The 26,681-nt window shown below is 40.2% G+C and overlaps 1 long non-coding RNA gene across 1 annotated transcript in view; it reads right to left on the bottom strand.

Annotated features, from left to right (window-relative positions):
- The window catches only part of LOC117879464, an 87,839-nt gene extending 61,417 nt beyond the window's left edge, over nucleotides 1-26,422 (bottom strand). The window contains exons 1-2 of the long non-coding RNA XR_004646276.1: nucleotides 26,282-26,422; nucleotides 24,611-24,680 (exon numbers count right to left, since the gene is read on the bottom strand). This is a non-coding gene — a long non-coding RNA (uncharacterized LOC117879464). The remainder of the gene's footprint in view (nucleotides 1-24,610; nucleotides 24,681-26,281) is intronic.
- Nucleotides 26,423-26,681: the final 259 nt, after the last annotated feature.

Raw genomic sequence — 26,681 nt, 5'->3', positions numbered from 1 at the left:
TGTATTGATTTTTCCACCCTTGTGTCAAGGAGGAGGAGCTGTCATTTCTAAAGGGGTTGACTTTCGAAGGGCTTTAAATATTTACTCACACACTACTAATGAGTAAGTTTTCATTGTAATTCATATGGAGAATAATAGCTGCAGTGTCATTAGTTCAATCAAACTACAATCCCAGTTTCTCCATTTGTAAACTCTCTTGTTTAACTGAAAATTAGGATAAGGGCTTATGAAGTTAACTCAGACTACACTTTTAGAAGTGCATGTCAATAAGTTTAAGTCATATCCACAGAAATGTGATTATTGAAGGTGTTAGCCAGGAAAACTGTCTTGATTTCTGCATCTTGACACCCATACATTCTAATCTTGTTTCATTATGCACAAATCACTCTCTTCCTTGGTCACAGCTTTCTATCTTTTGCTTTTAGTAATACACCCTTTAGGCTGTGATAAGGGGATAGTGGATGATTTTTTTTTTCCAAACTTGAGCTGATTTCCTGCTAAGAAAACAGTGACAGACACACATGGGGGGGGGGGGGGAACTCACAGGTGCTAGTGACACTATTGCAGATAGGAGCCTTCTAAAAACTAACACATTTCTTGTCATTTCCTCCAGGCAAATCCAGTCTCTGCATAGTAATTCCTTACCAGGTCAAGACACTTGGGAAACATCCCTGAGGGCAGGTTTGGATACAAAGTGGGAATGATAGGCAACTCAGTCTCTTCGGTGTAAAAAACAGCTCAAACCTTCATGCATCCGTGAAAATGAACTGAAACCTTTTCTGAGCTTAAGGAAAAGTTTGATAAATCTCCCCATCCTCACATAACCCCTTATGGGATTTATCTGCATGCTAAATATGCAGTGTTGTTGTAGCCATTTCAGTTCCAGACTCTGTAAGCTCGAAAGCTTGTCTCTCTCACCAACAGAAGTTGTTCCAATAAAAGATATTACCTCACGCAGCTTGTCTCTGTATGCTAATGTGACACCAACACGCCCCGGTCATTGGTAGGATTGAACCTGGGACCTCTGGTGTTAAATGCACAAGCTATAAACCACACAGCTGTTAGCTCAGGCTGTAGCAGATTCATTAATCTCTAAATGGACTCATTGCCACTACATGTGACAGAACACCACACCCAGGAGGTGTGTGGATTACACTAAATAGTCATTGGAGGGAAGTTAGGCAGCCCAAACTATTTCCCCCTCTACAAACATGATAGTCACTTTAAGAGAAAAGTCACTTCCCCTCTCACAGCAGTTGTTCTTCCTAATCCACTCATCCTATCCCAACAAGAAATCCTCTTTGAAGAGTTGACCACACCACCCCAACCTAATGTCATCTTATGGAAGAGAAGTTACACAGTTTTGTGCCCACCTCCAGTGGCAGCAACAGTCTGTGTCGTTTGGGGGTGTGACAAATTAACCCATTTTCTGGGCCTCACTGCCATGATTCTATTTACTCTTCTTGGCCTATGGGGATTCCCTGGTATGTACAATTTGCATGGCAGTTCTGAAACCTCAGCGTTCATAGTTTTGGATTAAATATTGTATCCCCATCATGCAAAGAAGTAGGACTAGAGCCTCATTGTTGAGGAACTAATGGACACCACAAGAGCTGTCTTGTTATGAAATCTGAAATTTGTAGCTTTACCCTATTTGCTTCTGTTGACCCTTCTGTCTCTCCTTCTCTTGATCAGGTGCCTATATAAGAAAAAGCCCCAAATATCAGGACGGTCCCTATAAAATCGGGATGTCTGGTCACCCTAAGTATAACCTACATTCTTTTTTCCCAGATGTATACATTTACCTATATTAAAATGCATATTGTTTGCTTGCTCCCAGTTTCCCAAGTGATCTAGATCAGAGGTTCCCAGACTGTGGTCCATGGACCACAAGTTCCATTAAGGTGGTCTGCAGATAGTTCCCTCTAAGATGCACGCTTGGGCAGCGGCACATGAGAGAATGAAGGGCCACCCACCTAATTGGTGGAGCTGCGCAGGCGGGGCTCCACTAATTAGGTGCCTGGACCCTGGAGAAGACGCACATGTAAGGTGAGGTTGTGGCCTTGGGGGGAATAATGGGTAGGTGGAGAAGCAGTGGGGTGAGAAGAGGAGGTGGGGGTAATTTGGAACATGCAGGGCTGCGGTGGCCAGAGAAAGAGGCAAATTTCTCCAGCTACAGCTGCCGGGGGAAAATGGCACTCCTTCCCAGCCTCAGCTCTGTGGCTGCTGTGGTGGGAGAGACCCCCCTCCTTCCCAGCCCCACCTCGGGGGCTGCTGTGGTGGGGGAGAGAGGGCACATCCATTGCATTAGAAAGGTAAGGCTACTGATATTAAAATATGAGTTGCGTGCTTTTATTTGTAGAACAAAAAAAGTTAATTATTATTAAAGTTTTTTTTATACAGCACTTTTTTATTCAAAGGGCTTTACAATAGTTAGCTAATGGTACAAACAACATTTGAAAAGACCATTAAGTGGTCCGCCAAGAACCTCAGCAATTTTCAAGTGGTCCACAAAAAAAAAAAAAAAGGTTTGAGGACCACTGATCTAGATCGTTCTGAATCAGTGACTTGTCCGCCTCATTATTTACCACTTCCCCAATTGTTGTGTCATCTGCAAATTGTGTCTGCAGTGATGATTCTACATTTTCTTCCAGGTCATTAATAAAAATGTTAAATATTATAGGGCCAAGAACTGGTCCCTGCAGGACCCCAGTGGAACCATACCTCCTCAATGACAATTCCCATTTACAATTATATCTTGAGACCTTTCAGTTAGCCAGTCTTTACATTTAATGTGTGCCATGTTAATTTTATATACTAGGTTTTTTAATCAAAATGTCATGTTGTTCCAAATCAAACACCTTACAGCAGTCTAAGTACATCACATCAACACTATTACCTTTTTTTCAGCCAACCTTGTAACCTTATTAAAAAAAATCTCAGGTTAGTTTAACAGGACCTATCTTCCACAAACCGATGTTGATTTGAATTAATTACATTACTCTGTTTTAGTTCTTTATTGAGTCCTGTATCAGCTGCCCCATTATTTTGCCCAGAATCCATGTCAGACTGACAGACCTATAGCTACCTGGGTCACCCTGTGTACTCTTTTTAAAAATTAGTACATTAGCTTTCTTCCAGTCTTCTGGAACTTCCCCTGTACTCCAAGACTTATTGAAAAATCAGTGTTAATGATCCAGTGAACTTCTCAGTCAACTCTTTTAAAACTCTTGGATGCACGTTATCTGGACCTGCTGATTTACAAATGTCTAATTTTAACTGTTTAGTAACCTCCAGATATACTAGTGGAATGGAAAGAGTGCTATCATCACTATATGATGAGACTGTATCATCTGTTTTTTTTCCCAAATACAAAACAAATATTTAGTGAACACTTCTGCCTTCTATTTTTTTTTTTTTGCATTATCATGCACACTTCTACCATTTCCATCTAATAATGGAACAATACCATTGTCCAGATTTTTTTGTTCCTAATATATTTTAAAAACTCCTTATTGTCCTTAACTCTGCTGGCCATAGATTTCTCCTTATTCCCTTAGTTTTCCTAAAACCACGATTTTCATGTGATGAAATGATAGCTAGCTGTATGATCTGGATGACATTACCTTCTTTTGTTCTGCCATAATTTATTTATTTATTTTTGCTTTAGTTAAATTTACCTGGCATTTCTCTGACATTCATTACCACACTGAGTATCTGTTTATAACTGTATTGAAGTGAAAGACAAGAGAACTTCATAAATGTATATGGGAGTTGAAAGGGCTCCTCTGGATTTACTATGGACATGGAAAATGCATAGTTACAGAGCTTTTAATATGTGAATTATATCACTACAGGACTTGCTTCATCTCTCTGTCACCCTGTCATATCTAGTGTAACTCTGTTGATACTGATGTAAAATTAATGTAATGCAGTAGTGACAGGACCAATGTCTATACAATTTTTAGGGAGTATTTTAGGAAGGATGGAAGGAGTTTTTGTTCTGATCCCACAAAGCTCTGGCCTGTTGACAAACACAGATAGTGATTTTAAAATGTATATTAATGATTAAACAATCAGAACTCCTGCGCCACTAGCTATATCATTTATTTACTGCATATATCTGTTACTGTGATTTTTTTTAAAACCAAGACTGATTTTTTTATTTAAATATAGAATCTATATTCAGTCAGGATCAGACAGTATTTAGAGTGTCTATTATAGGGATAAATAAAGAAACACACTATGATAAAATAGTCAAAGAATCTTAAAGTAAATCAAAAGCTAACCACCCATTGTTGTTTCATTATCTCGAAGTGAAATGCAAACATTTGGAGCTTGGATGTTTTTATAATTAATATAATTTGCACTGCTTCATCACATCTGTCTCTTCCTCCTCCCCCCCCCACCCCCACCCCACTCTTTCACTGCAAAAATGACCATAATCAGTGACTGCCTTTGACAAGCTAATGGGCTGAGAAGGCTCTAATGCAAATTACTACCGTAAACTTAAAACTACTGATGAACTTAGCTTTAAAGCTTCCTGGGTTGAAACATATATTTTGCCTTGCTATTTAAAATAACGATAAGGATCTCAAATTTATGCAGTAGAAGTGGTAATCATCGTGGATCCTAAATTGCTTCAGAAATGCTCATTAATCAATGGCCAGATTCACTTCCTGAGTTGTACCATAATAAATGGACACACACCAAGTTATGGACCCCCCAGAGGCAGTAAGTCTGCCTGGCACAAGGCTGCAACAGTGCAAAGCACCCCCAAGTCCTGCTCTGGCAAGAAGGACTAGAAGCCATCATCTGCCACCTGAAAAATAGGTGGGCTGACTGGGAAGGGGCATGGCCAGGCAAGATTTACTGAGCCAGAAAAAAGTGGAACTCTCCAGCCCTGGGGATGAATTCCCTTCCACTTCTAGTTTAGCTATCTGCACGAGTGGGTGCAAAAGTGAACCTTGTTATCTATGGCCTAGATTGTACAAAATGAGGGCAAGATTATGCCCTTGCTGTGGGTCACATAGTAGTTGCGGAGAAGGAAGAGGTCATGTTAAGGGTACGGGGTCATCCTGCTTGAGCAGGGCTGGACAGTTAGTAAGAGTCTGTGGAAAATATGCTCTGTAGTAGCTGAATAGCCAGTCCAAGCTTCATGTATTTCCCTGTATGTATTTTAATTAAATTCCTGTGTGTGAACACATGTATTCCCCACCTCCTGTGAAGAGAAATGAAATGAGAGCTGTACTTCAAATCAAGGCACTAGAATCATAGAATATCAGGGTTGGAAGGGACCTCAGGTCATCTAGTCCAACCCCCTGCTCAAAGTAGGACCAATTCCCAGACAGATTTTTGCCCCAAGTGGCTAAATGACCCCCTCAAGGATTGAGCTCACAACCCTAGGTTTAGCAAGCTAATGCTCAAACCACTGAGCTATTCCTCCCCCCATCAAAATGTAATGTTAACAGCACCTTTTGAAAAAAAAGATATTAATGTAAAAATCATGGGTTGTAAGAGATCTTTTTAGAAATGTAGGAAATACTGAATCAAATTTTGTTCTTACTTATACTGGTGTAAATCTTCAGTGACTGCAGTAGAGTTACCTCAGATTTACAGCAGTGTAACTACCACCCGTATCTTCCCCTCCTTCTTATTCACATGTGACTGACAAAGTCTTTAATGGCTCTGCTAATGTTTCTTGTGTCATAGTATGTACCTAAGGAGCCTTTACTGCATGCATTTGGTATGCAAAAAGTTCTTATGAAAATTTTGATGAATAGCACTTATGGCAGTTTTGCAGAAAAACTTTTACAAAACTAAACATTGAGGATTTAAAAAATAAATATTTAAGTGACTTTAGTATACATGAAAGCCCTGGAACCTGCATTTCCCTAGCCATAGAATAGATACATCATAGTCAGTGGTATCCACACTCACCTTGCTAATAATGTGCTTCCCCGTCTCTTGGAAGGAGACATATTAGGGTCAGAGGGCTCAGATTCCCATCCATACAGTTTTTGGCTTCTCTACTGAGACTCACACCATAGCAATTAATGCCAATTGTAATTTTTAGGATATGTTACCATCAAGCCAATAGGAAGCTGCATGAAACCACAACTCAGTTCACAAAGGAATAAGAGCCATTGGGTGGACAGGTATCTTTCACTAATGATTGGATATTTCTCTCAGGGAGCATGTGACCAGCGGCGTATACGGTGACCAGATAGCCTTCTTAAAATAAAAGTATGGTTCATTTTAACAGTAATAACAAAGCATTTAGAGAAAAAGGATTTTAAAAGCAAAAGTCTACACATCTATCTTACCTGAACTACTACCATCCCCTGATGGTAAACTAGTCAGGCCTAAATTCCTCAGACTCTGAGAGTGGGTTGTGGGAAACAAAGGGTAGGAATAAATGGTCAGTTTTCAGAATGGAGAGAGGTAAGTAGTGATGTCCCCCAGGGGTCTGTACTGGAACCAGTCCTATTCAACATATTCATAAATGATCTGGAAAAAGGGGTAAACAGTGAGGTGGAAAATTTGCAGCTGATACAAAACTACTTAAGATAGTTAAGTCACAGGCAGATTGCAAAGAGCTACAAAAGGATCCCTGAAAACTGGGTGACTGGGCAACAAAATGGCAGATGAAATTCAATGTTGATAAAGGCAAAGTAATGCACATTGGAAAACATAATCCCAACTATACATATAAAATGATGGAGTCTAAATGAGCTGTTACCACTCAAGAAAGAGATCTTGGAGTCATTGTGGATAGTTCTCTGAAAACATCCACTCGATGTGCAGCGGCAGTCAAAAAAGCAAACAGAATGTTAGGAATCATTAAGAAAGGGATAGATAAGAAGACAGAAAATATCATATTGCCTCTATATAAATCTCTGGTATGCCCACATCTTGAATACTGCATACAGATGTGGTCACCCCATCTCAAAAAAGATATATTGGAACTGGAAAAACTTGAGAAAAGGGCAACAAAAATGATTAGGGGTATGGAACAGCTTCTATATGAGGAGGGATTAGTAAGACTGGGACTTTTCAGCTTGGAAAAGAAACAACTAAAGGGGGGATATGATAGAAGTGTATAAAATCATGACTGGTGTGGAGAAAGTAAATAAGGAAGTGTTATTTACTTCTCATAACACAAGAACTAGGAAATTTCTCTAAGGTGCCACAAGGACTCCTCGTTGTTTTTGCTGATACAGACTAACACGGCTAACACTCTGAAACCTGTCAGAAGACAGGATACTGATGGAACTTTGGTCTGACCCAGTATGGCCGTTCTAATGTTCTATATTCTTATGGGTCAGACTGGTCCTCTTGAACAACCAATTCTTCTCTTTAGAGAGTATCCAGTTTTAAACAATTTTGATCATCTGGGTCCCAGGCCTTGCGCATCAAAACCAGTTTAATAAGTTGGCTGGAGCCACAAGATAGAGTTTACAAAGGTAATAGTTCAGGCATTGTCTCTTAACAACCCTCAAATTTTTTTTGAGATGGCTTACGAGCCCTTGTTTCCCTTCCTGGCTGATTTTTTTTCCTAGCAAACCCCACCATTAAACTAAACTGACATAGTTCTACAGTAAACATCCCAATAACCAGGTCAACACAGTGCTCATAAACTATTACAGACATGCTCCAATTGTCAGAGCATTCATTTACAGTAACAGAGAACTTGTCTCTTCAAGTTTACGGAGGCATCTAGTGAAGCCATGCTTTTTTAACTAACAACCCTCAAACCAATCGGCCAGCATGGAAGACTAAGGCCTTGGCTACACTCGGGACTTCACAGTGCTGCCTTGGCAGCGCTGTGAAGCGTGAGTGTAGTCACGCCGCCAGCTCTGCGAGAGCTCTCACAGCGCTGTATGTACTCCACCTCTCCGAGGGGAGTAGCTTGCAGCGCTGCGAGCGAGCGTGCAGCGCTGCAGGCACTGATTACACTGGCGCTTTACAGCGCTGTACTCGCTGCACTCAGGGGGGGTGTTTTTTCACACTCCTGAGCGCAGCAAGTTGTAGTGCTGTACACCGCCAGTGTAGCCAAGGCCTAAGAGCCTTGCTTATACCAGCTTTACATTACAAGTTACTTTTTAGTTACACTGCTGCAATGATAGAAGCATGCCCTAACTGCCTCCAACATGTAATTTTAAAATCAAATTGATTTTAAAATTACAGAATTCCTGAAATATACAGTTATATAATTGAAAAATGGCTGAATGGATTTTTCTCCAAGATTTGTAGAAATAAATTACTCCTGGGCTGGGTGCTTGTGTCCCAGAGTAAAATTTTGCAGCAGAGATTATGAACCCTGAATTGAAACATTTAGAATGGAAAAAGCTGATAGAGCCTTCACTGAACTGGAGAAAATTGGGCCTCTGTAATGTAGTACATTTTCCATGTACAAATAAAGTAACACATTGGGCTCTGTTCTGCTGGGAAATACTAATACTGGATATATTGTCTGGGGTGTAAGATAAACAGAACAGTGGTGGAACATGAATCTTCTATCTAAATTACATTAAATCTGTATTCAGTTAGCTAGATCCCTAGGTGTGCATTAAGGTTTTCAGCAGTTATCTAGTGGCGAAGGAGTGCACAGACCCAGGAGGAATGAGGGGGCTGGAGAAGGGGGGCAGAGAAAGTAACAGGAGTTAAGCTGGTCTCAGTGAAAAAGTAGTGGCAACTTTCAAACTGAACCTTAAAACAAAAACCTAGTTCCACAAAAAGAACAGGAGTACTTGTGGCACCTTAGAGACTAACAAATTTATTAGAGCATTAGTTCCACAAGTACTCTAATTTTCCAGGCAAGTTTAACTTGTTCAATAAGCACTTCCCCAGGACATAATCCAAGGTCTAAATATTGCAGCATTGCAGGGCAGGGTAAGTCTTAGCAAAGAAAAAAAAATATTGAACAATTTTTGCTATATGCTAGTTGCAGGCTTTCCTTCAGCTTCACAGGTGCATTTTTTCTCATTCCACAGACAAGGAATGAGAACATATCTGAACATACATATTGGGTTAGATTTTGAAATCCAAGCCTCTTTATTTGAACGCAGTCATTGTGGGTGCACCTGATGACATTTAGATGCTAAATACCTGAATGGGTCAGCATATCTGGGACTCAGATAATGAATTACACCAATAGCTCCTGCAATATTGCAGATGCAAAAGAAGTTGCCCATTTAAGGCCAGAGCTAGTGAGACTAACTAATGCAAAGAAAAGCAGTTTTTCCTGTTAAGTATAATTTTAATAGTTTTATATGTGAAAGAGCAGCATGTTTCAAAACACAGGCAAAGAGGTAGGAAATACCATCTTTCAATCTTCCTGTGCGCCTGCTGCAGCACAGGGTAGAGTTGCACACCATTAATTTGTAGGATTCCCCCAGAACTGTACAGGGACTTGCTTTCGAAGGTTAAAATTGATTTTCATCTTGGCATTCTGAAATCCCATGGTGAGCCTGGTGTTCCGTAATTTAAACAGAGGGGAAAGAATTAGTAGCAGAAGCTGAGGTGGCAGCTCTTTTTCCAGGTCTCACAAGTGGCAAAATCAGCAGCCCCGGCATGGAGCTTGCCGTGCTCTCCCCCAGGCCTCCAAACGTAGGTGCAATGTCTTGCTGCACCCTAAGCATTACTGAATCCTGCTTTTGGAGTTTACTGTTGTGAGGTGAGATTGTCAGCTTTTAAACTTGCCTAAAATCAGAACTCAAATACACATCAGTGATATGCCCACTGGGATGGGATAGGAAGCAAGTGTATCAAGGCACTTGAAACACCACTCAATTTGCAGCTAGTTTGTAATATGTGGAGTTATTTATATACCATAGTCATTCACAAACTAGAGAAAAAAGCAGCTGTAAAATTATTACACCAACTTTCATCACTCTTTAATGCTTCAAATAAAAATGTTTGCAATAGGTAGGAAAATAACTGAGTGTCCTCCCTGGAGGAAGATTCATCCTAAATGCTAACCTTAGTAATATTACTGATACACAGTCAGCTAAACCCCAGTTCCCATCTGTGGTTGTATATTTCAAATGTTCTTTATGCTGAATACTCTATGGCCAAGAAATCAGTCCTGCTGAAAAGATCTGAAGAGAAAATCATCTGCATATGTCAAGGCAGAAGAGACTGAGCTCTGCCTGAATTTGAAAAAAATGTAATGCAACCTGAACAGCCCTTTGAGTCCTTGGAGAAATCATAGTGTGACGTTGCACTCTATATGAAAATATGCTAATAAGTGTGAATATAATGTAACTGGAATATGCTTCATGCAAAAGGTCTCTTGTAAGGTATAATCTACTGAGCGTGGTCATACATTTATACAAATTGGATCATTCTTGTATCTGAAACTAGAAATATGACATATAACTCTGAGGTCCTATTGTAATTATGCAAAGTGTGGGCCATTAATGGTGCTTTGGAATCTTGATGGCTCCCATTAACCAGGACAATTGACTGTAAATGGCTCTGTTTACTTGTAAGTCTACCTGTGTGCTAGCAAGTGGGTAATGAAGTCTTACAGTGACATGTGATCATGTCACCTGAACTGGAATCCATCTTTAACCTGGTGCTTTTCCATTTAGAAGGAGGGGTGGGAACCCAGAGGGACAAAGGATTCCCGCCTTGTGCAAAATATATATAAGAGGGTGGAACAGAACAAAAGGGGCTGCAAGTCATGAGAAATCCCCTAGCTATCACCTGAGCTGGAACAAGGACTGTACTGGGGAAAGGATTGGTTCCAGACTAGAAGGAGGCTAGTCTGTCAAAGAAGCTTATTGGAACACCTCTGAGGGTGAGATTTATCTGCATTTTGCTTCCTACTGTATTAGGCTTAGACTTGTGTGGTTTTTGTTTTATTTTGCTTGGTAATTTACTTTGTTCTGTCATTACTTGGAACCACTTAAATCCTACTTTTTATATTTAATAAAAATCACTTTTTACTTACTAATTAACCCAGAGTAAGTATTGATACCGGGGGTGGTGGTGGGGGGGGAACAGCTGTGCATATGTCTCATATCTCTCTATCACTGTTATAGAGGGCGAACAATTTCTGAGTTTACCCTATATAAGCTTTATACAGAGTAAAACAGATTTATTTGGGGTTTGGACCCCATTGGGAACTGGGTATCTGAGTGCTGGAGACAGGAGCACTTCTTAAGCTCCATCGTCTACAGCCAAGCACTGAGGTACAATCGCATCTGCTCCAACCCCTCAGACAGAGACCAACACCTACAAGATCTTCACCAAGCATTCTCAAAACTACGATACCCACACAAGGAAATAAAGAAACAAATCAACAGAGCCAGACGTGTACCCAGAAGCCTCCTGCTACAAGACAGGCCCAGAAGAGAAACCAACAGAACTCCACTGGCCATCACCTACAGTCCTCAGCTTAAACCTCTCCAACGCATCATCAGTGATCTACAACCCATCCTGGACAATGATCCCTCACTTTCACAGACCTTGGGAGGCAGGCCAGTCCTCGCCCACAGACAACCTGCCAACCTTAAGCATATTCTCACCAGCAACCACGCACCGCACCATAACAACTCTAACTCAGGAACCAACCCATGCAACAAACCTCGATGCCAACTCTGCCCACATATCTACACCAGCAACACCATCACTGGACCTAACCAGATCAGCTACAACATCACCGGCTCATTCACCTGCATGTCCACCAATGTTATATATGCCATCATATGCCAGCAATGCCCCTCTGCTATGTACATTGGCCAAACTGGACAGTCACTACGCAAAAGGATAAATGGACACAAGTCAGATATCAGGAATGGCAATATACAAAAACCTGTAGGAGAACACTTCAACCTCCCTGGCCACACAATAGCAGATGTAAAGGTTGCCATCTTACAGCAAAAAAACTTCAGGACCAGACTCCAAAGAGAAACTGCTGAGCTCATTTGCAAATTTGACACCATCAGATCAGGATTAAACAAAGACTGTGAATGGCTATCCAACTACAGAAACAGTTTCTCCTCCCTTGGTGTTCACACCTCAACTGCTAGCAGAGCACCTCACCCTCCCTGATTGAACTAACCTCGTTATCTCCACACTGATTTATACCTGCCTCTGGAGATTTCCATTACTTGCAACTGAAGAAGTGAGGTTCTTACCCACGAAAGCTTATGCTCCCAGTACTTCTGTTAGTCTCAAAGGTGCCACAGGACCCTCTGTTGCTTCTTAAGCTGTTTTCAGTTAAGCCCGCAGCTTGTGAGGGATGTGGTTCAGACATAGATCTGTGTTCACAGCAGGCAAGTGTGTCTGACTCAAACAAGGAAAGGTACTGAAGTCCCAAGCTGGCAGGGAAAACGGGCTCAGACGTAGTCCCGGCACATCCGGTGGTAGTCCCAAAGGATCCCACAGCCCCCAATTAAAACCTCTCCAGCACAGCATCAAGGATCTACAACCTATCCTGAAGGACGATCCCTCACTCTCATAGACCCTGGGGGACAGGCCAGTCCTCACTTATAGACAGCCCCCCAACCTGAAGCAAATACCAGCAACTACACATCACACAACAAAAACACTAACCCAGGAACCAAATCCTGCAACAAACCCCGGTACCAACTCTGTCCACATCTATTCAAGGGACACCATCATAGGACCTAACCACATCAGCCACATCATGAGGGGCTCGTTCACGTGCACATCTACCAATGTGATATATGCCATCATGTGCCAGCAATGCCCCTCTGCCATGTACATTGGCCAAACCGGACAGTCTCTATGAAAAAGAATTAATGGACACAAATCTGATATCAGGAATGATAACATTCAAAAACCAGTAGGAGAACACTTCAATCTCTCTGGTCACTCAATAACAGACCTAAAAGTGGCAATGCTCAACAACAAAAAACTTCAAAAACAGACTCCCAACATGAAACTGCAGAACTGGACACCATCAGATTAGGCCTGAATAAACACTAGGAGTGGCTGGGTCATTACAAAACCTAAACCTAATTTCCCCAATACTAATTTCCCTCTACTGTTACTCACACCTTCTTGTCAGCTGTCTGAAATGGGCCACTTTCATTACCACTTCAAAAGTTATTTTTCCTCCCTTGGTATCCTGCTGTTCACTGAATTGTCTCATTAAACTGACCTCACACTTGGTAAGGCAACTCACATCTTTTCATGTGCTGCATATTTATACCAGCCTATTGTATTTTCTACTCTATGCATCTGATGAAGTGGGTTTTAGTCCATGAAAGCTTATCCCAAATAAATGTGCTAGTCTCTAAGGTGGCACAAGGACTTCTTGTTGTTTTTGCAGATAAAGACTAACATGGCTACCACTCTGAAACCAGTCCCAAAGGGGTTTCTGTGATCCAACCCATCTCGTAGTATAACCAAGTTGAGTTTACCAGCACTGAATAGCATAGAAACTTTACATTTACACTCTATGATCTCACAACACTGTCATGGGGTGCACTAACTCAAACTGTCTCTATAGACATTTATGCTATGCTTGTTACGCTGATATCTGAAGCTCCTGGAGTACAGAAAAAACATACTGGTGACTTTGCCAGGGTTGCAAGAGTGAGAAAGAAAATGAAGTCCTGGGGAAATTAATTGGTTTAAATTAGTAAATAGAAAGTTTGAAAGAAATATGCCAGGTGGACTGCAACACTTATATGTGATCAATCTACTTATTGGCTATTCCAGCGTAAGAGCACTGGATTTCCTATTTAAATCTGCATTATAGCCTTTTCAGACTCTTTAGGCCAGGTCTTTACATTTAAAACGCTGCATCGGTGCAGCTGTAGCACTTAAGGGAAGATGCTCCTACACCGACAGGAGAGCTTCTCCTGTCCACGTAGTTAATCCACCTCCATGAGAGGCAGTAGCTATGTTAACGGGAGAAGCTCTCCTACCAACATAATGCTGTCCACACCTGGGGTTAGGTTGTTATAACTGTCACTTGGGGGGGGTGGATTTTTCACCCCCCTGAGCGACATAGTTATAGTGATATAAGTCTGTAGTGTAGATCTGGCCTTAGTGTGTGGGAAATGCTAACATTTAATATTTACAGGCAAAGAGTTGGACTAGTCAATTATTGGCAAACAACAAAAAGCAACTTCCAGTGAAATCATCTTTATTTGCTAAAATTGAAGTCATTTGTCTGTGTTTACAGGGTCCATGAAGGCAGGTATAGTTCAGCGTACTCTTTCCCACCGACTTCAGTCCATTGTGACATAGCATAGATCCAGCAGATGGGACGATATGCTATGAAACTAGTGCAGAAGCTAGAGATATGCCAGAAATTTGGCGATGCTGACAAATGGCTGGAAATGCTTGTTTTGTGGGGCTTGCGGGGCGGGCGGGTTGTCAGGATTCACAAAAAGCAAAAACATAGTTTTGGCTTCACATTGGTGAAGGATACCTATTCCAATTGGAAATAATATGCAAAGGTCAGGTTTTGAAGGTCCAGGACTTAAAAAAAAAAAAAAAAAAAAAGAAACTATTATTTTGGCCTAGAAACTCCAGGTCTTATTTTGCCCTTTCCAGTAACAAGGGGAGAAGGTACTAGAATGTCAGCCAGAAAACATCAGATTCTCCAAAGAACCAGTGGAAGTTTTGCTTTCTTTGCACACCAGCCTGAAAAGGCTGCCCTTGTCCTGTTTTCCCCACTGAGTGCAGGTAATTGTAAACACCAAGTATCTCCATTGTCATAAGATAAGTTCCCATGGCCCTTTTTCCATTCCAAACCCCTCCGAAAACTGAACAACCATGGATACCATCCTTAGACCTAGGTACTGTCCATGTCTGGCATTTCCAGAATAACAATCTTACAAATAAGAAACACACACACAGGCAAAATAGTAAAATACAGTACTTGTTAACACTTTAAGAAGTGTTTTTAGTATCCCCATATCCTTCACTGCAGTATAAATGAGAATGAAATCTAAAAGAAAAAATATTGGGGCTGATTCTGCAAGTAGCTAATGAGCACCTCCTGCAAGATACTCAGCACCCTCAACTCTGAGATCAATGTGTGTGTGAACTGAGCAGCTTCTGACAACGTTCAATATGGTGCAATAATGGCCCTGTGTCTGAAGGTTTAAAAAAAAGCCAATCTAAATGAGGTAAAATCTTTCTGTAAGAAAAATGAAGTTATAGCCACTTACCCGTAAATATGACACTGCAATAAACTGGGTATTTTTTTGCTTTGGTTTGGAAAATAACCCAGGATTTTGATTCATATAATTAAGGAGATAGATTGCATTGCAGAGATTTTAGCTCAGAGTACCATATTCAGACATTTCACACAATGATTTGACAGAGCAAGGACAAGGTTGTTGTTAGAATTGGCTCATGTTTCAGTTTATTTCATGGTCAGAAAAATACAGATGATAGATAATGAATGGAAAAATATCCACAACCAACCAAAACACACTTTTTGCAGCATTTACAATTTATATTTAAAATGTTATTACTTATTAGCATAAATGTCACATTTTGTAAATAACAAAATGAGGAATATTAAAAACAAACAATCAATTGTTCTTCCTTGAATGAATGCTTCAAAATATTTTATTGGGTATTGCTGTTAATGATGCTTAGCAACTTCAGATAATGAAAATCAGGACAATTACAGCTGAAATATGCACGTCTTTAAATGCCTCTTTTATCCTAGGGTATGAGGATGTCCAGAATTGTCATTGGCCTTGTGTCACTGCTCTCTTTTTCATATCAAAGTAAAAAATGAGATGTTGTCTTCTGGGGTCATAGAAATCAATCAATAAGGAAGCAGTTTAAAAAACTGTAATAAATTAGTAGAGGCAGCTACTTTTCCTTATATTTCTACTGCCATTAATAAGAGCTCTAATTCATATATTCATCAACAAAAGTTCTGGCAAGTATTAGCAAAACAGGCATCCAACAATAGTTCCATTCCTATAGTTTGTTTCTATCTTTTTATTTGATTATTCATATCTCTGTTAAGTTCCCTCTAAAGTAATTAAAGAGTGATGCAATCATCTAGGGGATAAATCATTCCTGCAAAACTTATTTGCAAGATGAATATATGAGAGCAGAAGGGGAAAGGAGGGGAAAATGCTATGTGACTAGATAAATTGTTTCAAGTATTTATTTATTTTCTATTATGCATTAGGTATTAAAAAGGATTATGGAAATTAGATGGGATTGAGATGAGTGTTCTCTTCTTGTGGCAAATGACTTTCAGGACAGCAGTTAATTGAACTGTTTATCACAACAGAAGGTCGCAGGCATCACCACCAGAAGACTTCAGAACAAAGTGCAACCAGCAATTCATGCTAAAAATAAATTCAGTTCTTCACCTTCATTTATGTTTATTATAAATTTTAATGTTGTTAATTTAACAAGATAAATCCTGATCATGATCATAACAACGCAGCTGAAATCAGCAGCTCATCTGCTGCTATGGCTACATTTCTTAGTTACCAATTTTATTATTCAGTATTGCACTGGAAAGGAAGATCTTTAGGGGTTTTATCTGGGGGCTGGGGGAAGAATATATATTATGATCAGGTTATATTGCCCTTGACATCTTTATAATGATTAACGATTTCCACAGGATTCATTTTAGCTGTTCACGTGCTGTACTCATGCCAGGTGTCCAATTAATAGACCCGGTGACAAAAATCCTGTTTGTACACGGAGAAGATATAACAGCCACAGTAGCAGTGCAGGGTTCCCCCATCACTCAACCGGTCTCATTTCACCTCTGATCCAAAGAAAACACCCCCAGGGGTGAGAGTATAAATCAGTCTTCATTTCGACCCAATCCAGGGTTTCTCTGTTGAAGCTTCCAACAAGGTTGCCAATTAGTGTCAGATGAACTGAGCTGATGGGATTTTTGTGATGTGGGTACTCATCTGCTGGGAACTGTGCTGAAAATTAAATCCATTTTACATCCAAACAGAACAGTTGAAGCCTTTTACTGTGTTAATCATTCTAAATCAAATCAGATATAAAAAAAACATGAAGTATTTTAAAAGATGAAGATGCTTTAGTTTGATTGTTCACATTCTTGGGTTGATTGTCAGAGTTCCAGTGTGGGTGACTGTCCATACAAAGTGAACCTTCTTATCATCTGTTTAATGTGCTTTCAATATTGAGATCATCTAGGCAAACAATCTGCAAGAGAAGCAACTCACCAAGGATTGGAAATAATTAACTTGAAGCTTTGCATTTCCCTCATCTCACTGGTTCTTAATAGCAGTACAAGGGGGTCTTTTCAGGTAGCTTGCGCCAATTAACTTGACCATTGGAGTGTTCCCTCACCTGATGAATAGTATCATCAGAGGTCATTAGCAGGTCAGTCTTTGTAAGGGGGTGGGTTGGAAGTGCCTAGCATACAATTGAAAGTTCTCTGCTGAGTAATCCTTCATAAGGAAAACCATGTCAATGGATGCCAAAAAGGTTGGGTAGCTATTGTCATAACATTGATGTACAATAAATCATGTCAAGCTACAGGAACAACTTGAGATCTTTAATGCCAGATTTTCAAAGAGGTCTCAACTTTTCTTTTGCTTTCACATTGCAATTTTGCATGTTAATTAATTTTTCATTCAGGGAGTTTACATGCTCAAAAGCCTCTGACTCAAACATACTGTACAGAAGTTAGTTAATCTGTTGTACTGTCTATGATTCGGTACTTTCTACTGGGAGTGATATTGAATTTAGGTTATCTTTGGAGGTCATTATACTGTTAGTTTTTTATTAAGCCCCACATTCAATAATGCTAATGTTAAGAACATATAAACTTCATTCAGCTACTGTATGCTTGCTGCTAGCAGTTTGTGAATGACATGAGATATCACAAACCAGGAAGGGTAGTCAGCAGTCCATTCCGTAACTGGTTAATCTAACCAAGGGTTAGGAAGACCCTGTGAAATGACACTGAACAACTAGACATTAGCTGGGAGCTAGTGAATCAGAAAGAACCACAGAGTTTACACTATACTTAGAAGCCTCAATAAGTAAGCCCTTCGTATCTGTAAGAACCAGCTGCTGTCACTTAAAAACCTAGAATGGAACCAATCAGCAGCAGGAGCCATTCACCTCAAGGCCCCATGTTACACTCACCATCTTTCTGGCTGAAAGGCTGAACAGGACCCATTTCAGAGACACCACTTATTTAGCCATAGTGGGCTCTGTTGAACTGAGCTAAGAGAGAAGGTAAAAAAGAACAGTAAGGTAGGAGGTGAAACAGGCAATCAGGAGGATGTGGAAGGCAGGAAAAATGACTGTTCCATTCTGGAAGGTGAAAATCTATGCCCTGTTGTGTTCTGTTACTAAATTTTTATATGGATCAATGGCCAGGAAGGCAAATTGACAGTTTTAATGTCAAACGTCGAGAAACACTTACATCCTCTTGCCTGAGACTGTGAGCCTGATGGCTCCAGAATGCCTTCAACTGCTTTCACTTCTCAGCAAGTGTTGAACCAAGGGAGAATTCATTTTAAAATGTGTAATAACAGATTTCATTTAGATTCTGATGAATATTTTATTTTTAATCTCATCAATAAATTAAGAATGAATGTTGTTTTTATTAGTTAAAACATGAGATTTATGGAAAGTAAAACTATGTTGTACAGTCTGTGAGGGCTATGAGGAAGAACTGTGATGCCTCTGTCTCTCACCAGCAACTCCCTTAAAAATGTTAAGGTTCTGTTTAGTTGGAGATCTGGGTTGAAAGTCAGGCCCTTTCTTATCCTACCCAATTCAGTTTGCCCATCCCCACAGCAGAGTGCTAGGTGCCTTCGGTGAGGTGCTGATCACTCACTGAAGTAAACTCACATCTTGCAAGATTGGTTTTCTAGTGATAAAATGAGAACAATAGGTCAGATCCTCAGTAAATTAGCCTAGATACAGCAAAGTCACTGCACTGTGCCAGTTCACATCAGATGAGGATCTGGCCCAAGTCTGTAGAGCCTTGAGTTGATCCATAACCCTACTACATTTCAGGAAGGCAGTTGTGTGTGCTAGAGACATCAAGGCTGGGATTTGCAAAGGAGCCAAAGGAAGTTAGACACCCAGCTCCCATTGGAATTCAGCATGATTGGGGCTGTTAATTCCCTCAGGCTCCTGTGAAAATCCCATCTCTAGTAAGTTATCCCATTCTAATCACTATCCACAGTTACTACCACAGTCCAATTAAGTGTTACCTAACAATGAAGTGGTTGGATGCTTTCAGGGTTACCCAACAACTCTCTGAATCTGGCCCATGATCAGGGCTTTCTTGTCATTTTTAAGAAGCTAGCAGATAAAATTTTCTTCTTCCTACCCCCCACCCCCGCCCGCCCGCCTGGCATACATTCCAGATTACTCTTCATATATTTCATACCCATTCTGTCACCACTGTTGTTTTACCTGTTTAGCTAATGCCACTGGCTACTAGGATGCCTAATAAACCTGTATTTTCCATTCCCTTTATTCACACAAGAGACATATTCCCAGATAAACAACTGCATTAGATTGAAGTGAAGGCTGAAAGTAATTATTGCTCATTCTAATATCACAAATATATCCACAGTTCCCAAGCATTTTAAAAGAGAGAGAGAAGACAGGAAACAAACTGAGGTTAATGTTCCAGAAACCCCAGTCATTTTAAGTTAATGCCCACCACCTCACCATCCTGAGAGTCCTTCACTAGCTGATCCTTCACAGGCCCTGTTGACCTTAGTTCAGATTCCTATTATCTTCCCCTGGTTAACATATTACCATCTGGCAGCTCTGTGCCTCAGATTGAGCTACCATCATCATCAGTAGTCTGCGAGCCTCCTGTGGCTGCAGAACCTGCCAAAATACCAGCAGCATTTCCACTCCATTCTGAAGATGTTCAGGGGAACTCTAGTGACCTGATTTTTCAGTCCCTCATTGAAATGAGAGGAGCATGCAGAGTGAGCATGCAGAAAACAGTTGGTAGATTCCAAACAGAAGTTTGATTGTTCTTGTACCAGTGCCATGACAGAGTGGCACTGCTAGTGCTCTGACTGTAGGGGACACACTGACTACCACAGGAGATTTCCCTAGTCATCTGCGGACCTAAAACCTAGAGTGGCACAATCTCTCTTTCAACAGGCACGATATCTTTCAACTCACTGAGACCGCAACAGCCTCCACGAGAACTCTTGGAACAGAATCCATTGCCTTTTGTCATCATGGCTGGCTGGAGAGGACATTGTCAGCCGGCCTCAGAGCCACCCAAAAATAGGCCAAGAAAAAAGGATCGCCCTCTACTCCTTCCCCACTATGTACCCACTTTAACTGAACACAAAATAGTGTTTCTGCTTTCCACTTCCCGTCCCACATTGCTATATATATTTCCAGATTGAATTGTTTGTATTGATTTTGTGTAATGTTTTGTCTAATGATTTTTCTTGAAAGCCCTATGTAATATTATTTATGACCTTCACTGTTTTACCTCATATCCAGTTGCAGGGCGTTTATTCCATTGATAAATATTTTGCACCTCACCTCAGAAGTTCTTTTCTACATCAGCTGCTTGGGGATGGGTCTTATGTCCATTCCCTTTTGCTCCTCCACACTCCCCCCTCCCCCATTTGAGCATGTGCATCCTTTGGAGTGCAAACACTGTATGCACATATCTTTCTGGGAGAAAGATGTGAGGATTTCCCCGTGCTAATTTTTTAAATGTTTGCCCAGTATGCAATGCAGTTTGCTTTTGTAATCAAGCCTTGTGGACAAACAGTTATGAACAGGTTAAATCTTTAATGTCAGAAGAAGACTGTTGATCTGGGCTAGCTTTAGCATCCAATAATTAGAAACAGAAGGTAAGAGCTGTGATTTGAAACAGACTCCATTAGAATTAATTTAGTGAGTCTCCCTACTGAGCTTAATGAATGTAGGTTATATGATAGTTTGATTTATTTTTGCAATGCAAAACTGCTTTAACATGTAGTTATATAATAATTTAACTTGAAATAGTTTAACCATTTTTTGTCTTTTCTCTGACGGGGTTCAAGATTTGAACTGTTACTTTTTCTGAATTGGTAAAATAAGAATTTCCCAATGACTGACATTTTGTGTCTAAGATTCACATTTGAGATTTATGGATGATACAACTGCAGACAGACTATGAAGCCAGTCATTTTCTCCTGGATCATGATGAGCACGTATAACGTGACAGAATGACACACTAAGATAAGCCCTTTCTTCCTCTTATGCTTTCATTTCAGTCACCTTACCAAAGCTTGTGAGGCAAAGCTGGCGCAAGGTAGGAACAGGCAACAACACTTTTGACATATACATACTATGGCCCTTAGATGAGGGTAGACTTGGTTTATGGATCAGAAGCTGGAGACAGAGCCATGAAGTTTTTATTGAGCTGCATATCTTGAGCCAGTGAGAGTTCAGCTTCACTAAGTTCACAAGGGTCCTGATCCAAAACCCAATTAAGTCAATGAGACCCATTGACTTCAATGGATCAAGCCCATGATCTGCAACATCAGTCTAGCCAACCCTGAGGCAGTAACAGAGGAGTTAGAAAATCTGTATAAGATACACAAGAATTATGGCAGGCACATCATTATTTGTCAAGAGCATGCATGAAGTTGAGAAAGGGGAGAAAGTGGCACAGATGACATATTAAATCAAAAGTCAGAATGAATTGACAGAACTTACCTATAAATAAGTAAGCATCTTGCATTGTTGTGGTCTCTTTTCAGTCAGCATGAAGGCAGGGGGCCAAATTCTGATTTTAGTTTTACTGGTGTCCACAACTCTTCAGGATTTATGCCAGTGTAATGGAAAGCAGAATTGGGCCCAAAAATATGTGCAGAGCAATGTCATCAAGGCAACCTTTTTGATTTCCTACTAACTATAAATCCAAATGAAATAATTTCTGGTTGCTAAATTGATTTTAATCAGAGTCAGTTTTATATTTTGCTGCAGGGCTAATAAAAGCCAATTTTCATGTTAGACCCAGAAGAAGAAAAAAAATCAGTGCTCCTTGTAGACATAACTTATGTGAAAATGGAGTTGGTTAGCTTATGATAGCTCAGCACACAATGGGATGCTATCACAAGAAATAGAGACATGCACACCATTTGGGGGGCTTTGCTTCTGTTGCAAGCATCCTTAAGGAATTGGACCTATACATATGAGCACAATTTATTTGTATTAGAAATACTTTTGAAGAATGAATTTAGCTTTTGAAATTCACCAGATTGCACCAATCAGCATGCACTATTTAAAGAAATTCCCTGGGATTCATGATGCATGAATGTGCATGGATTTTATCCCAATTCTGCAAAATACTAACATGGAGGGTGCATTTTACTCATACCAAGAACTTTTTAAAATGACACCCTGAAAAAACACATCCCCAAATCCGAAACCTGTAAAACATAGAGTAAATGGCATAAACTGGCAGAGAACATCACTTCATGAATGAACATTTTTAAAAAAAGCTGTTTTGGAAGCTAGAAATCTAAATTAAAACTCATCTTGAGTGTCTTAACTTACACAGCGGGCACCTAGGCAGCAGATAATCCTAAAAATGACACCACAGTTAATAGCATTACATGGCTAACGTTTTCTAAAAGATTAGATGCTCTTGAATAATTTATGCACTATATCAGGCAAAAATAGGTCTTTAGTAAGGGGCAAGCAAAGCTTCCTACCCACCCACATCCTTGTATTCATTATTACAAGCTACATTTACTACAGTTACTGAAAAAGAAATTGCATCTCCAGTTCCTTTGAAGAACAGTTGCAGGATCCCATGGTACAGAGGTTGCCCTTAAAACTTTCCAGATGTACTTTACATAACAAGACATCATTGCCTCAGTATCTGCAGTATTCCCTGCCCTTCCCAATAAGTCACAATCCACATTTAAGTATTACATTAAAGGGATACAACAGGTGGCAACTGGCACTCTGTCTGCCCACAAACCCTGTTGCCAATTCTGTCCGCATAACTATTCAATGGACACCATCCTTGGGTCCCAATCACATCAGCCACACCATCAAGGGCTCATTCACCTGCACATCTACCAATGTGATATATGCCATCATGTGCCAGCAATGCCCTTCTGCCATCTACTTTGGCCAAACCAGACAGTCTTTACTGTCCAAAAGAATAAATGGACACAAATCAGACATTAAGAATTGTAACATTAAAGAACCAGTAGGAGAGCACTTCAGTCTCCCTGGACACTCAAGAACAGACTTAAAAGTCGCCAGTCTTCAACAAAAAAAACTTCAAAAACACACTTCAATGAAAAACTGCAGAACTGGAATTTGCAAATGTGACACCATCAAATTAGGCCTGAATACAGATTGGGAGTGGCTGGGTCACTACAAAAAATAATTTTCCCTCTGTTAATTCTCACCCCTTCTTGTCAACAGTTGGGAATGGGCCACTTCCACCCTAATTGAATTGGCCTCGTTAACACTGATCCCCCACTTGGTAAGGCAACTCCCATCTTTTCATCTGCTGTATATTTATACCTGCCTACTGTATTTTCCACTCCATACATCTGATAAAGTGGGTTATAGCCCATGAAAGCTTATGCCCAAATAAATTTGTTAGTCTCTAAGGTGCCACAAGGACTTCTCATTGTTTTTGCCCACTGATAGTAGTGCTAAAGGAAATATTCATCTCAGTGAGGGCAGGCAACATCATGATGACCTGGAAAGGCCAAGGCCAACATTAGATCTCTGTACAGGGCTGAACATACACATTTGCCAAGTACCTTGGTCCATCTTTATTCTGAAAAGACTCACCCACTTTCCGAGCTACATCAGCAAGCTCCTGGTGGAAGGTTACATCACTTCATCTGTATTCTAGACAGACCTTCTGTTGCCAGCACCCAGGAGCTTGGGTTCTACAGAAGCCAGGTACTGAATCTGGTCCCACATTTGTAAGTTCAGATGAGTGAATAGTGGGCCAAAATCTTTGCGAATATCTTTCCAATTCTGATTCGTACTTTGATTTGTCAGAAAGACGATCTGTCTTGCTACGTCATTTTAATGCTCCCCATCACAGTGGTACCTGAGAACTTTCCACAAGAAGTAAACACAAAATGTGCTGTCTGTCTCTTTGACTTGAGGGTGAAGGTTCCCAAGAGCTGTCATAGAGACATAGTGGACGCCTATAAATACAATATTGAAACAAATAGAGTAGATAGCTAGATAATGAACTGGGATTTTTCTGTTCCCATTATAGGCCTTGTTATTTTATCTGGCAAGAATATTTATTTATATAAAATGGAAATTATTGCTAACATACAGATGGTTTTAGAATGAAAGAATTATCACTGTACCTACACTTCTTGTTCCTTTAAGATTTAAGTATGGGTGTAACTAGGGATTTGTTGCATGGCCATTAATTTAATCTGTTAATATCCTTGAAGTACGTCAATCTCTATTGAGTATAGTATCACTAGATCAGGACAGCCAGAATGTATCATTCCAACATTGAAGCACTTTTCATTCAGTCCTGTTGACCTTCCAGTGGTGAGTTTAGAAGAGCTGAAAAATGAACCCTTCAATGATACGACTGACTATCATTGCAATTTAATTGTTTCTGGTGTTGGAGTAATTAGTTTTAAGGTCTTACCTTGTCAATGCTTGCACACGTTTTGGTGGTACCAACAAATAGAATACTTTATCAACTCTGACAGTTGTGCCTGGAAGCAAGGATTTAAAATAAACGTAATTATAGGAAAGAAATATCTTAACTACTTAAGAAATGGCTTTATTTCTTGACCTCTAAATATGAAGAGAGATTCCAGGATCTGTGATTTGACTATTCCAAGTGTATTTCTCATTTTCATAATCAGTGTCTAATTCATTCATTTAAGGTATAATTGAAAGAACAAACAAGTTGTCAAGGTTCATTATGGGTAAAATTTGAACATCAGACCTGGGTCAATGGCCAGTTGGAGGATGTCTTTTTTCATAAGTAATAATACAGTGCACATCTACACACTTTTGTTTAGCTACAAAAGTTTTATTAGGCATAACAGCTCTATACTCTGGATTTTTACACATACAATACTATTGGAGAACTCCTCAGACATAGATCGATCATGCTAGTTATCAGTAACAAATTTGACAGTAAATGATACATTATATTCAACTTGTAATAGTTGCTTCACTTTTATAGGAAACCTGGAATTAAAAAAATGCAATGAGATGCTTTGTGTTGAATACACTCCAGACTGGGGCACTATTCAGTTTTCTATTTTGTGTGTTCTCACACCATAGACAAAATTCTAGCTGAAAATTTTTAGCTAGTTCCAACTAGTCCCAATCAGTAGCTGAGGCCATAGCTACACTCCAGGAACCACAGCAGGATAATTATGGCACTGTAGCCATGCTGGCATAACCCCACATTGTAGATGGAGCTTACAATGACAGAAGGGTTTTTTCCCTGCAGTCACTGTCGGAACACCACATCCTCAAATTGACAGTAACTAGAGGGACAGAAGCATCCCCCTAGAGGCAGCTACACAGTTATGGCACTCAGTGATGCAGAGTTTTCACAGCCTAAATTTTAAGTGTAGACCAGGCCTTGGGGCCAAGATTTTCAAAAATAGGAGCGTAATGGTCAGGCTCCTAAATCCAGACTTAGACACCTGAATAAGTTGCTTGAATTGCCATAGTGCTGATCACCCAGCACAGCCTATCCAAGTCAAATTTAAGCTCCTGTTTTTCAACAGTTTGATCTAGGATTTAGAACAGTGCAACCAATCTAATAGTCTGATGATTTGGGGGGCTACTGGTCCTCAAACAAAGCATGAAAAGTCAATAGGCCAAGAAGTTCAAAATCCTACCATAACAACAACAACAACCCCCAAACCACTACTTCACACACAAGTCTACCCCTGGGGAAAGAGAGGAGAGAAAGAGAACCACACTTGACAGATGGTAGTCATGTCACTAAGTATACTGCTAGAAGGTGCTCAAGGGATAAGGCAGCATAAAAGAGCCTATATAGACTAGAAATAAAAACCAGTAGAGACCAGATGAAGGCTCCTAATAAAGCGGATCGGCATTTCCAAGTAGACATACATATACTGTTGCTCCTCGGCAAGTTGGCTGGTGCTTAGATACCAAGGTGTCAGAGCCTTAGAAGTGCCTAGAAAGATTTGGAATGTTTTTAAGGATTAAAAACATAAAAAAGTCTTCTCTGGATACAAGTCTTACCATTAGGATTGACCATTCCACTAACACTTTCCCTCTTCAGCTAATTTGGACTGTTGGCTGAAGCCATTGTCCCACTCACCAGTCAAAAGGCCAATGACTCAAGTTTTCAGTGCCGGCTGTCAGCTTGCAAATAGTCCGTCAGCTGTCCATTGAGTATCCACCATCATCACTGCAAAAAGGCTGCTTGAGCATCTTCTGCTACCACTAGTGAAGAGTTTGGAGAGAGAGAGAGAGAGAGAGAGAGAGAGAGACTTTATTTTAAAATTAGTGCAAACCCTAAACAAAGCAACATAAGAGAGGAATTGTGCATTCACTTCATGATGCATGATAACTTTTTTGAGTTGACATAAATTCCAGTTTCTCCAGCACCTTAGAGAAATTGTAAGTTTCTAAGGGACATTATCACCTTTGACATAAAGCCCCCTAAATTTGCCAAAATATTAATTATAACAATGGAATGTCTATTCACGGTATCCTAA

The sequence above is a fragment of the Trachemys scripta genome, chromosome 6, assembly GCF_013100865.1.
Source record: "Trachemys scripta elegans isolate TJP31775 chromosome 6, CAS_Tse_1.0, whole genome shotgun sequence".
Classification (NCBI taxonomy): domain Eukaryota; kingdom Metazoa; phylum Chordata; order Testudines; family Emydidae; genus Trachemys; species Trachemys scripta.
This window is presented reverse-complemented; position numbering and strand designations above follow the sequence as displayed.